Source organism: Dendrobates tinctorius, unplaced genomic scaffold, assembly GCF_039654945.1.
Source record: "Dendrobates tinctorius isolate UK_male_01 unplaced genomic scaffold, ASM3965494v1 ptg000246l, whole genome shotgun sequence".
Lineage (NCBI taxonomy): Eukaryota > Metazoa > Chordata > Amphibia > Anura > Dendrobatidae > Dendrobates > Dendrobates tinctorius.
This window is the reverse complement of record NW_027361913.1, coordinates 6,772,438-6,784,494: the sequence shown is the minus strand read 5'-3', so window position 1 is coordinate 6,784,494 and position 12,057 is coordinate 6,772,438. Positions and strand designations below refer to the sequence as shown.

The 12,057-nt window shown below is 42.8% G+C and overlaps 1 long non-coding RNA gene across 2 annotated transcripts in view; it reads right to left on the bottom strand.

Moving 5' to 3' along the window:
• Positions 1 to 12,057, bottom strand: part of LOC141063190 (uncharacterized) — a 74,553-nt gene that overhangs the window by 24,531 nt on the left and 37,965 nt on the right. The window contains exons 2-3 of one of the 2 annotated variants that reach the window (XR_012224834.1): positions 10,796 to 10,838; positions 4,905 to 5,047 (exon numbers count right to left, since the gene is read on the bottom strand). This is a non-coding gene — a long non-coding RNA (uncharacterized lncRNA). The remainder of the gene's footprint in view (positions 1 to 4,904; positions 5,048 to 10,795; positions 10,839 to 12,057) is intronic. The other variant, XR_012224835.1, reaches the window with a different exon arrangement.

Here is a 12,057-nt window from a genome sequence, read left to right as displayed (position 1 = left end):
TTTACATATTTTAGGCATTTTTTTTTCTCAAATCCATCAAAATCTTCGGCACACAGGACCTGGTGACACCGGGCTTCGTTTATCCTGTTCATGATGCCAAAATCTGACGCGCCCGGGGTCTGTGGGGTACTCGGTACCGGGCCCGTCGACTTCAATGGGGGACGGTATCACAGTGGCTGCGACCCGGTCCGTGGCCCCAGGCGGTCAAATGAAAAAGGAATGTTGTTTGTTGTTGTTGAAGTGTAATAAATTGGGAATAAAGGTTTATAGATGAATACGTGACGCCACCTGTGGTATTCTGGTCAGAAGTGTTGTTCTCCTGAGACTATTGGTGTGATGCAGCTGAGGTGACAATGGCTCCCCACAGGTACAGCAATAGTCCCAGGGCTGTTGAGAGTTGTTTTTAGGTGTGATGGTGACAAGCAGAGAGGAGGATGTAGTAGGGCTGAGTGTTGGATGTAGAAAGGAGACAAGGACTCAGTTGAATGCAGTTCAAAAGAGCTTTACTCACTGTCTGGTGCACACAGACGCCCACTTCGGTGCTGATTCCTCTAGGTCAGGGGTCCAGTAAACTCCCAGGTAGTTGAGCACACCACTCCAACACTCCCTGTCAGTATATTCCTTCCTAGGCCGTCTCACTGTGATGGTTTCCACTCTCCTTCCTCCCTTTCCAGCACCTTCACAGTCAGTGTCACAGGCTAGCTGCCGCAGATCCTGTCAGAATTCACCACTCAGGCGGCTTCTTGATCCTATGTGGCTGCCTTTCTGGGAAGGTAACTGTGGGAATTGCTGTTGCCCATACAGCAACCACAAATGTCAGCTTGCTAGTTAAGTGCGTTGTTCTCTTCGCTAGGCTAAGGGCTGAGACCCTTCTGCGACCTAATTTCTTCCCCCACCTGACAGCTATCAGCATGGGACTCTAGAACCACTCCTTCCTTCAGGGAGTTTCCCTTCAAAGCCAATCTATCCAGCAGCTCCTCCTGACAGGAGCTGCTTCAAGCGTATCCTTCCACCTGCTCTTCCCCTGAGGGAACTCTCCTAACTGCCTTCAAATCTCCCATTCTTTCTCTAAGCTCCGCCCACTCGCTATCAATGATTGACTGTTTTAAATCACTCCACTTTCTAAGCTCCTCCCCTTCTACCTACCTTCCCCACTAACCCCCCAATACCCTTTCCTAGCCAGTCTGGGATGAGGCCATCCTCCCGAAGGGTACACCCAGATTCCCTGACTAACTAGTGTGTGTGTTGCGTGCAGTGCTAGGCGTGTGGTGAAGTGCCCCCATCTTACCTGATCATGATATACCACACCTCTGGATGAGGTGCAGTACCTCTATGGCCACTGGACCCGCAGGGGCACCACACTTTTCTTCTAACGTTCTGAATATTTGTTTCTACTCTGTCATTAGCTTCTACAGGAACACTGAAAAACTTTTCTCTTGCAACATTCTGAAGAGGTTTTTCTGCTTTGTCAGGGAAAGCCTCATTTTCATTGATGATCTTCAGTAGAGTTGAGCGATACCGTCCGATACTTCAAAGTATCGGATCGGAATGGATCGGCCGATCTTAAAAAAAAGTATCGGTATCGCCGATTCCGATACCAGAAGTCCTATTCAAGTCTATGGGACTTCCGGTATCGGAATAAGAAAAACCCTGTTTTTGCCTTGTACAGCCTCTCTGGGGTCTGTACGGGCCTTTCGGGGGGCTGTGCCGGCCTGCCAGGGGGTCTGTGCAGGCTCCGGTGGTCTGTGCCGGCCTGCCGGGGGGCTGTGCCGGCCTGCTGGGGGGGCTGTGCAGGCTCTGGTGGGCTGTGCCGGCCTGCCGGGGGGCTGTGCAGGCTCCTGTGGGCTGTGCCGGCCTGCCGGGGGGCTGTGCCGGCCTGCCGGTGGTCTGTGCAGGCTCCGGTGGGCTGTGCCGGCCTGCCGGGGGGCTGTGCCGGCCTGCCGGGGGGCTGTGCAGGCTTCGGGGGTCTGTGAAGGCATCGTCCGATGGGACTACAAGTCCCATCGGGCGATGCCTGCTACCATGACAGTGATTGACACATTAGCCAATTATGGGACAGTAGTAGTCCCATCATCCGGCTAATGTGTTGAATGTAAAAAAAAAAAAATAAAAAAAAATTACATGCTACATACATGCTACATTCATACTACATACATGCTACATTCATACTACATATATACTACATGCAACATACATACTACATATATACTACATGCAACATACATACTACATATATACTACATGCATGCAACATGCATACTACATATATACTACATGCTACATACATACTACATATATGCTACATATATACTACATGCATGCTACATACATATTACATGCTACATACATACTACATGCTACATACATACTACATATATGCTACATACATACTACATATATACTACATGCATGCTACATACATACTGCATGCTACATACATACTACATATATACTACATGCATGCAACATACATACTACATGCTACATACATACTACATATATACTACATGCATGCTACATACATACTGCATGCTACATACATACTACATATATACTACATGCATGCTACATACATACTACATACATACCACATATATACTACATACATACTACATGCATGCTACATACAATACATACATAGACATACAGTACATATAACATAGAGTAACATACTTACCAATACTTGTCACATTGTTCCCCGAAGCCATTGTCTTTTACGGAATAAATATTAACATAACAAACCACAAAAATACTCACCCACGATCCGAAGCAGTCCACGAGTGTGTCCCACGACGATCTTGGGTAGAGAACGGCGGCATCAGCTGATGCCGCCGTTCTCTACGGGCTGCAGGAATCCAATGACGGAAGGTAGGTATCCTTCCGCACTGTATTCCTCCGCCACTTAAAAAAAAAAAAGTCCCTAGTCTCACTTTATGCCATTGCTGTGTGGGAATTTCCCATGCAGCAATGGCATAAAGTGAGACTAGGGACTTTTTTTTTTTAAGTGGCGGAGGAATACAGTGCGGAAGGATACCTACCTTCCGTCATTGGATTCCTGCAGCCCGTAGAGAACGGCGGCATCAGCTGATGCCGCAGTTCTCTACCCAAGATCGTCGTGGGACACACTCGTGGACTGCTTCGGATCGTGGGTGAGTATTTTTGTGGTTTGTTATGTTAATATTTATTCCGTAAAAGACAATGGCTTCGGGGAACAATGTGACAAGTATTGGTAAGTATGTTACTCTATGTTATATGTACTGTATGTCTATGTATGTATTGTATGAATGTATTGTATGTAGTATGTATGTAGTATATATGTGGTATGTATGTAGTATGTATGTAGCATGCATGTAGTATATATGTAGTATGTATGTAGCATGCAGTATGTATGTAGCATGCATGTAGTATATATGTAGTATGTATGTAGCATGTAGTATGTATGTAGCATGCATGTAGTATATATGTAGTATGTATGTAGCATGTAGTATGTATGTAGCATGCATGTAGTATGCATGTAGTATGTATGTGGTATGTATGTAGCATGTAGTATGTATGTAGCATGCATGTAGTATATATGTGTTATGTATGTAGCATGCATGTAGTATGTATGTAGTATGTATGTAGCATGCATGTAGTATGTATGTAGTATATATGTGGTATGTATGTAGTATGTATGTAGCATGCAGTATGTATGTAGCATGCATGTAGTATATATGTAGTATGTATGTAGCATGTAGTATGTATGTAGCATGCATGTAGTATATATGTAGTATGTATGTAGCATGCATGTAGTATGTATGTAGTATTTTTTTTTTTTTTTTTTTTTTTTTAACATTTAACACATTAGCCGGATGATGGGACTACTACTGTCCCATCATTGGCTAATGTGTCAATCACTGTCATGGTAGCAGGCATCGCCAGATGGGACTTATAGTCCCATCGGACGATGCTTGCACAGACCCCCGGACATCAGCACAGCCCCCCGGCAGGCCGGCACAGCCCCCCGGCAGGCCGGTACAGACCCCCACAGGGTGCACAGACCACCGGCAGGCCGGCACAGCCCCCCGGCAGGCCGGTACAGACCCCAGGCAGTCCACACAGCCCGCCGGCAGGCCGGCACAGCCCCCCGGCAGGCCGGTACAGACCCCGGGCAGTCCACACAGCCCCCCGGCAGGCCGGCAGAGACCCCCGGAAGGCCCGAAATGACGGCGCATCATGATGCGCACACACCGCGCATCATGATGACGTCAGGCTGTCAATCAACTTTGAACTTCCGATTCCGATGCCGACTTCCGATATTGAAAAAATATCGGAAGTCGGTATCGGAATTCCAATACAGCAAGTATCGGCCGATACCCGATACTTGCGGTATCGGAATGCTCAACACTAATCTTCAGTGTACCTATTCTCTCTTGAAGACTTTGCACCTTTTCTTCTAACAGAGTTACAAGCTTGCATTTCTGGCACATAAAGTTTGTCTTTTCCTCTGGCAAGTCTGTAAACATATAGCATACATTGCGGCACACCATATGGGTAATTTCCTTCACTAGTTGAACAAAACGAAATTCTGTGGAATTGCCATAAAGATTTGATGATTTTCTCCAATCAGCTTGACCTAGCTACACCCTAAGATCCTCAGACTCTCGGCTACTTTTCAGTCTTCTCAGAATGCACAAGGAATATGCAAATTATCTCCCTCAAGCTTCAATTCCAGTGATTGGCTCTAAATAGTATTCTGTAGTACAACAATCAGACACCTCCTTAATGGTATTGCATGATGGATAACTGTCTAACTATATTTGTCCGTTTTGAGCGCAACCAGAATTGGGCAACATTGAGGATCAATCATGCAGTGATCGGCCAAGGAAATTTAGTGCATAAGATGAAAGACACGTCATGCTTACTTCTCTTAAAAATCAGAAGATATTCAGCAGTTCCAACAGCTCCGAACTTGCAGCAACCAGTAAGACTAAGCTATACCCATCTACTTTTCAGAGAACTATGTCCAGAAGTGGTCTTCATGGTAGAACTGCAGCAAATACCATGTCTAAAAAAAGGAAACGAATCCAGGTGACTAAATTAGGCATGAAAGGAACTGGGGTGCAGAAAATGGCAGCAACTGCTATGATCTGATGAGTTAAAATATTAAATATTTTTCTGTAACAGAAGGCAGTTTGTGCACCAAAGGACTGGAGGGCAGTACAATAATGATTGTTTGCAGGCAACAGTGCATTACAGTAAATGGAGTTGCAGATTTGGTAAGGATTAAAGGTGTTCTTAATGCTGAGAAATATAGGCAACCACTTATCTACGTATTGTGGAACACCATCAGGGAGGGGTTGTATCTGCTCAAAATTTATTCTGCAGCATCACAACTACATGGAACATACTCGTACAGTCAATATCTTTATGAGCCATGATGACTTTGGACATCCACAGCTTGTCTCTGCAAATTTTCATCTTCTCTGTTTTTCTGCTGCACATCCCAACATGACGCCATTAACATTTACAGTGTCATTATAATTCTCCTGAATAAAAATTTCTTTTTTATTCTATGCTCCTGAATTATTGCCCCTGTGCTTCCTGTGCAAAATTAATCCCCACACTGTCCTTCTAATGGTATATTGCCTCAACATTTTTCTCTCCTACAAAATAATGATTCCACACCACCTGTCTTTAGAAACTTGTGGGTGCAACAGGCCCACTTGAGTTGTTATGCAAGGTCGGATTAATGGTGTAGTGATGAACAAGCTAAGAGAATCGAGAGACAGAGCTCACACACAGTGCTCAGCAAGAGATTCTGCTTTAGTGAAATGGGGGCGAGGTTTATGTTCACCCCCGAACAGACAGGACTTTACGCCAAGAAGCAAGCAACAGTTTTCTGGAATTTAAACATACATGTGTCTTAACTGTCTGGGTTGATTAGTTTCTCAGGCACTTAAAATGTGTTGCTGTGTAAAGGTAATACTGAGAAGACAAAATAGATCTTGATGTCTCACAAACAATAAGATACCATCACCCTTTATAATCAATAACCACCATACTGCCCACTCTTATGAGCTATAACCTCCAGACTATCCACCCTTATGAACTATACCAACAGTATCATACCTCCATTTGCCCACCATAAGCAGTATGATGTCCCCGCAGCTCCCAATACATATTATTATGCCACTCAATAACATAGTAACATAGTAACATAATATTTAAGGTTGAAGGGAGACTTTAAGTTCATCTAGTTCAACCCACAGCCTAACATGTTGATCCAGAGGACGGCAAAAAAACCCCCATGCGGCAAACACTAAGCTCCACATAGGGGAAAAAAATTCCTTAACGACTCCACATATGGCGATATACACATAATGATGTCCAATAGCCACTATACACAGCACTTCCACATACTGCAATACACAATATTATGTCCTCATAAAACTCATATACATAGAATGATGGCCCAAGCCCCCTCTTTGACACAATATAATGCCTCCATAATGCTGTATAAACAGTATTATGCCCCCATAGCCGCTCTATACACAGTATAAAGGCCCCCACAGTTCCTTGTACATAGTAGGATGGCCCCAACATCTAATCATATATAGCATAATGTACCCCACTGCCCACTATATACAATATGATGGCCCTACAGCCCATTATATAGAGTAGGATGGCCTCCATAGCTCTTTACATACTATATTATTCTCGCACAGCTCCGTGTACACTAGGATGACCCCACAGCTCCCCTATCTACATAATGATGGCCCTACAGCTCCGCATTTACAGCATGATATTCCCACGACTCACTATACATATATAGTAGGATAGCCCCCATAACTCCCAGAGCACAGTATGATGTCCTCATAGTATGTATTTACCTTTTACTGACCAAACTATATGTCCATATAAATGGTTTATGGGGGATTATCTTTTGGACACATTCTCTTTAAGGAGATTTTGCTTCATAAAGTATTTTCTCTCATTTCACAAAAGTAAGTTTCGTCAGACATTATTTCCAGTTAGGACCACGTAACATTGGACTATTTTTTATCTTGCTTCATTGAGCCATGAAGATAACATATTTCCATTAAGCATATTAGTCATTATGCAACAAAATAATTTTGTTCTTCACTAAACTCTAATAGCCATTAGTCACCATTATAATGTTCTCATTCAGTGGCTATTAAATGCAATTTTAGCTTGCAAGAGTGAATGATATGAAAAATGATTGCATAGTAGGACAGGGCAGCAGCGGGGTAGGAGTTGGGAATGTTGATTAATTTCCTTTCTGCAGTCATTTTTCTCAATTTATTTGTGCATCAAATAAGATGTGATGGTATCAATAGGGCTTCATGATATGTTGTAATTGGGATGAAATGGATGTCATTAAAACAGATGGCCGAGCCAATAGCTCAAGGCGAGTAAGATCTTTCAAGCAATGCAGTAGGGCCAGATTGTTCCTCAAAATGAGTTGTGTGCAAAATCCAAAATGGAGTTGTTCATTCATCCATCAACCATGCCATATTTGTATTATTACTTTGTAGTTATGCTCCTATAGTCTTAAGAGTCTTTAGGTTTCGGTTTAATGCAGTGTGCTTATAACTCAGATGTGAAGTAATGACTGTAATTACTATATCATGTAATAAATAAGCAATTTTCTACTGTGCTGTTACCATAATTCAAAGCTTTAGATAGATATTGATAGATACAATAATAAATATGCCCATATATATACTTTACCTTAAAGCCCAGGTTTAAGAATAGATTTCAATTAACTTTTCCATTAATCATGAAGCCGTATGAAAGACATAACTATGTCTTTGTGGTTTTTTAGGTATTTCAAAATGTATCGGTCAGCTGTCAGAGTGCTTGCAATATTGGAACCAAGAATTTGTGGGAGCAGACAGCATACAAGAGGCAAGAGAAGAACTAATTTCAGAGGAACCAATGAGAGTTGTTGACTATTAAACTATTCTTTGATATTGCATGTGGCACACCTGTTTGTCCGGCAAATTCACACTGCCATACCAATCAGCAGAGCGCTATGTCTGGATTTAAAGCCTGAGAAGCTCTGGAGAGAGACAGAAGTTCACACAAAATAAGGCAATACCGTTTGGTAAGTGATAGGTATAATTGATGGTAGCGCTCAGCTAAAGGTGTTGTGTGCAGGTGCAACACCTATAAAAGCGTGGAAAGCCGCTGCTGCTGCCCCATGGCTAGAGGAAATGGTTCTTCCAAAGGTAAAAATAGAAGCTGGCATGTTTAGATGGGCTGCGCTGCAAGAATAAAGAGACTTGGGATTCCAAAACATTTTTTTATTAATACCAACATGTTTCGGCCTCAGACCTGCCCCTTTTTCAAAATATAAAAACCAAATGAGCAGAATACAACAACTAAAGGCTTTAAATAGGAAACAATGGCCATTTTCTCAGGGTTTCAATTCCTTCAGAAAGGCGCCATTCTGGTGCAGAAATGTGTTGGTAATAAAACTAGTTTGGGAATCCCAAAGCTCTTCATTCCCGCAGTTCAGCCCATCTAAATGTGCCAGCTTCCATTTTTACCAGAATTTAAAGCCTAATTTACATGAGCATTTGCAGAAATGAAGAAAAAAGTGACTTTTTCTATCCCTATTATGTTCTTTGTTCTTTATGTCCTTTTACCGTGTCTGTATTGCATCAGTTGGTCCATTTCTGATGTAACAACCAATTGAACCATTTACTAATGGCATAAATGCTGCCATGCCACACAATAGATTCTAATACCCTTTGGGAAATTATGTCATGTGCTCAGCTTTCATGAAATATACCCAGCCACTATCATTTCTCAAGAAACAGGTTCCTGCTCTGTGCACCCAAATGCAGAAGAACAAGGGCCGCTCCCTGGACTTTTCAAAGTGCATTAAAGAGTTGATATGTGGAGTAACACTTATGGAGATATCTTTCAGGGCCCGCTGAGTCACTGCTTTGAACAGCAGCAGTGCAACCAGGACATGCGGCGATGCCGCTACAGTTGGGAGCAAAGTCGAGTTCAAACATCAGGGGGCTGTTATCCACCTCTTCCTACCACTCCTCTATATCTTCTTCAATAGACATGACAAGATCCCTAACAGCAGCAAGGCAGAACATTTCATCCACTGCCTGCCTTCAGTTATTTTATTTTTTTTTGTAGGCTTAAGAGATGTGGAACTTTTCACAGTTTATGAGTGTTGGAAGCAAACATGGTCTAGTTGCTCTCCTGAATCTTGCAGGAATTGTCATGCTGGTTGGCGAAACTGCCCAAAGCATTTTGGTTGCACTCTGAATGTAGTTAATGGAATGGAATAGTTCGTGACGCCACCTGTGGTGCTCGGCAAGGGAGGTGTTAAGCCGACGCTGCAGACAGATCCTCTGGGACAGATGGTGTGGTGCAGCAGTGATGGTATAGCTCTCCACAGGCAGGGCTGATGTCCCAGGGCAGTGTAGTTGTAATGGTTGTGGAGAGGCGCCGGCAGTGTAAAGGATGGTACCCAGATGTAGCGGTGCTGAGCGGGTTGGCGCAAGAATGAATGGAGGACACCGGGGCTTGTAGCTCCAAAGCTTTACTCACAGTCTGCGGTACGTACACAATGGTGCCTGCCTCCGGGCCGTGTCCTCCAGGTCAGAGACTCAGCCAACCCCCAGGCAAGATGGAAAGCTCGTCTCCAACACTCCGCCAACATGTACCTTTCCTGAACAACTCCTTTATTGCGCCTTAAAGTGTGAAGATCTCCAGTACCGTGGTACACTGGAGTTCCTCCTGTCAGATGTTCCCAAGAACTCTACTTGTACGGCAGACAGCTGTAGCCTGCTTCGGGGACTCCCTTCTCCTGAGTCCCGGCTCTCTAACCAGTTGCTGTTGTGCACCAAGTCTTAGATGGGAGTAGTGCATTTACAGCCTACTACTCCACTGGTGTCTGCTTCAGAACCATAAATGTCCATACAACCTCGGGGACCAGGCCCCGGCCTTGCGCTGAGAACCTATAGGCAGGGTTCCTCTTCTAACCCACGTCCTCTCTGTTCTCCTTACTCATTCATTCCGTACTTGTCTTTCTCTCTCTTATGGAAGCTTAGGGCTTCAGTTCTATGTCTTTTTCCTTCTTTTCCTTTCCCGTGCCAGCTGGCTCAGATCACTGAGGCAGCTGCAGCACTCCTTCCTCCATCCCTTCTTCCAGGGATCCTCACTCCTGTCTGAGTGACTTCCTACCCGACTGACCTTCAGTCAGACTGACCTGTAATCCTACACTTTCCCAGTCTTTTATGTATCTTAACTCCACCCACCTCCCAGCACATCCAGTTTTCCAAACAGGGAACCACCAGAGGTGCTCTGCTACTCTCTAAGCACTGAGCCGCAATGTGGTTGTGCAGAACTACCCTGTTGTGTGGGGTGCGAGTGTTGGAGTGTGGAAAGGAGTTCCCACCTTACCTGTATGGTGGGGCACTACACCTTAGGAGAAGGTGCAGCACCTCTGTGGCGACTGAGCCTCAGGGGCGCCACATATGTGCAGCACCATAGATTAAAATGGGTACATGAAAAAAACAGATGCCACATGTACCTGAAACACAGACCTGTGAAGGGGGCCTAATATTTATTTGGCATCTTTGTCTAATGGCAGCAGCCAAAACTGAGCTCTCACATACTGTAGTTCGATCGGCAGAAAATTGAAAATGTTACAGGTCTAGGAAATCGGGGACACAATCTATTTTTTTTATACAAGTTTCTGGAGGTTTTTTAAAAAAAAGTGAGAGCAATCTATGCAAGTTGGTACTGTCGTAATCATACTGACCTGGAGAATCATGATTTAGAGTAATTTTTCCATAAAATGAATGCTGGGAAAAAAAAACAGAAAACTATTCACAATTTGAAATCACTCAGAATTTGTATTTTCTGTTTTACAATAAATTAAATACAAAAACTAATGATGTCAATTAAAGCTAGAAATCATGCCACAAAAAAACAAGCCCTCACATGGCTTTATCGATGGAAAAAATGAAAACGTTACGGCTCTTGGAAGAACAAAAAAACAAAAGGGCAAAAATGAAAAATTGCCCAGCTCTTAAAGGGCTAAAGCTATTACCTATTTATAAAACATGGCACAAATTGAGTAGCACAATCTTTCTTACTGATTACCTTAAAAAAAAGTCCCGTCTGAATAATTTGAATTTTGAGTCAAATGAATTTTGGCATTCTTGTCATCCATTTAGTAATATATATTTTGTCATTTATGAGTTTTAATGTTTCCCTAGTTTAAAACTCTCAAGCAAAAGAGCCAGTACCCAAGCAGTAACCCAGGTAGAACTAAAAATATGAAAAATGTATTTCCCATTTACCCTAAAATTCAATAGATTCATATCAGGGTTCAGCAGACTGTTAAGGGACCTTACTCTACTCTTCCCTCCATTCTCCTGGATTCTTGAGTCTATGAAGTATTTATTGGATTTTCTATAAATACTTAATTGTTTCATTGTTTTTTAATTTTTTCAGTACATATATTGCCCTGTGTTTATTTTAATCATGTCTTTATAATCTCCAGGGATTTTCAGAGCCGCAAAACACTCCATTTAATCAATTCATATTCCTTGTTTAGACAGGCCAGAAAGGACAAAATTTGCATTGAAAATTCAATAGAAAAGGAAAGTCTATAATGCAAAGTGTTTCTGTATATACTCTTGGGTAAAGCAGTACATGCTAAAATTAATCTCCGGTTCAAGTCTCTGATGGTTAGACAATTCTTATTGCGATTCTCCTCTTGCCTTTGTAGGAAGAACAACCTGAAGGTCTGACTTGGGGTCACCCCATACAAGAGAAATCTTTCATCCTCCCTTGATTAAAAGCAATGTGTTTTCTGCTACCAATGATTAGCAGGAGACACTCAGAGATAATTCATGACCACCCACATTGTAATTAAAAAAAATTGCTTTCCATAACTACCTTTCTCCAGTTGATTCCATAAAAGGACTTTGTTTAAGGGAAGAACATCTAATTCCAAATTAAAATTAGAATTGCACACTCCATCATAAATTATATAGAAAATGAATGCTGAATTCT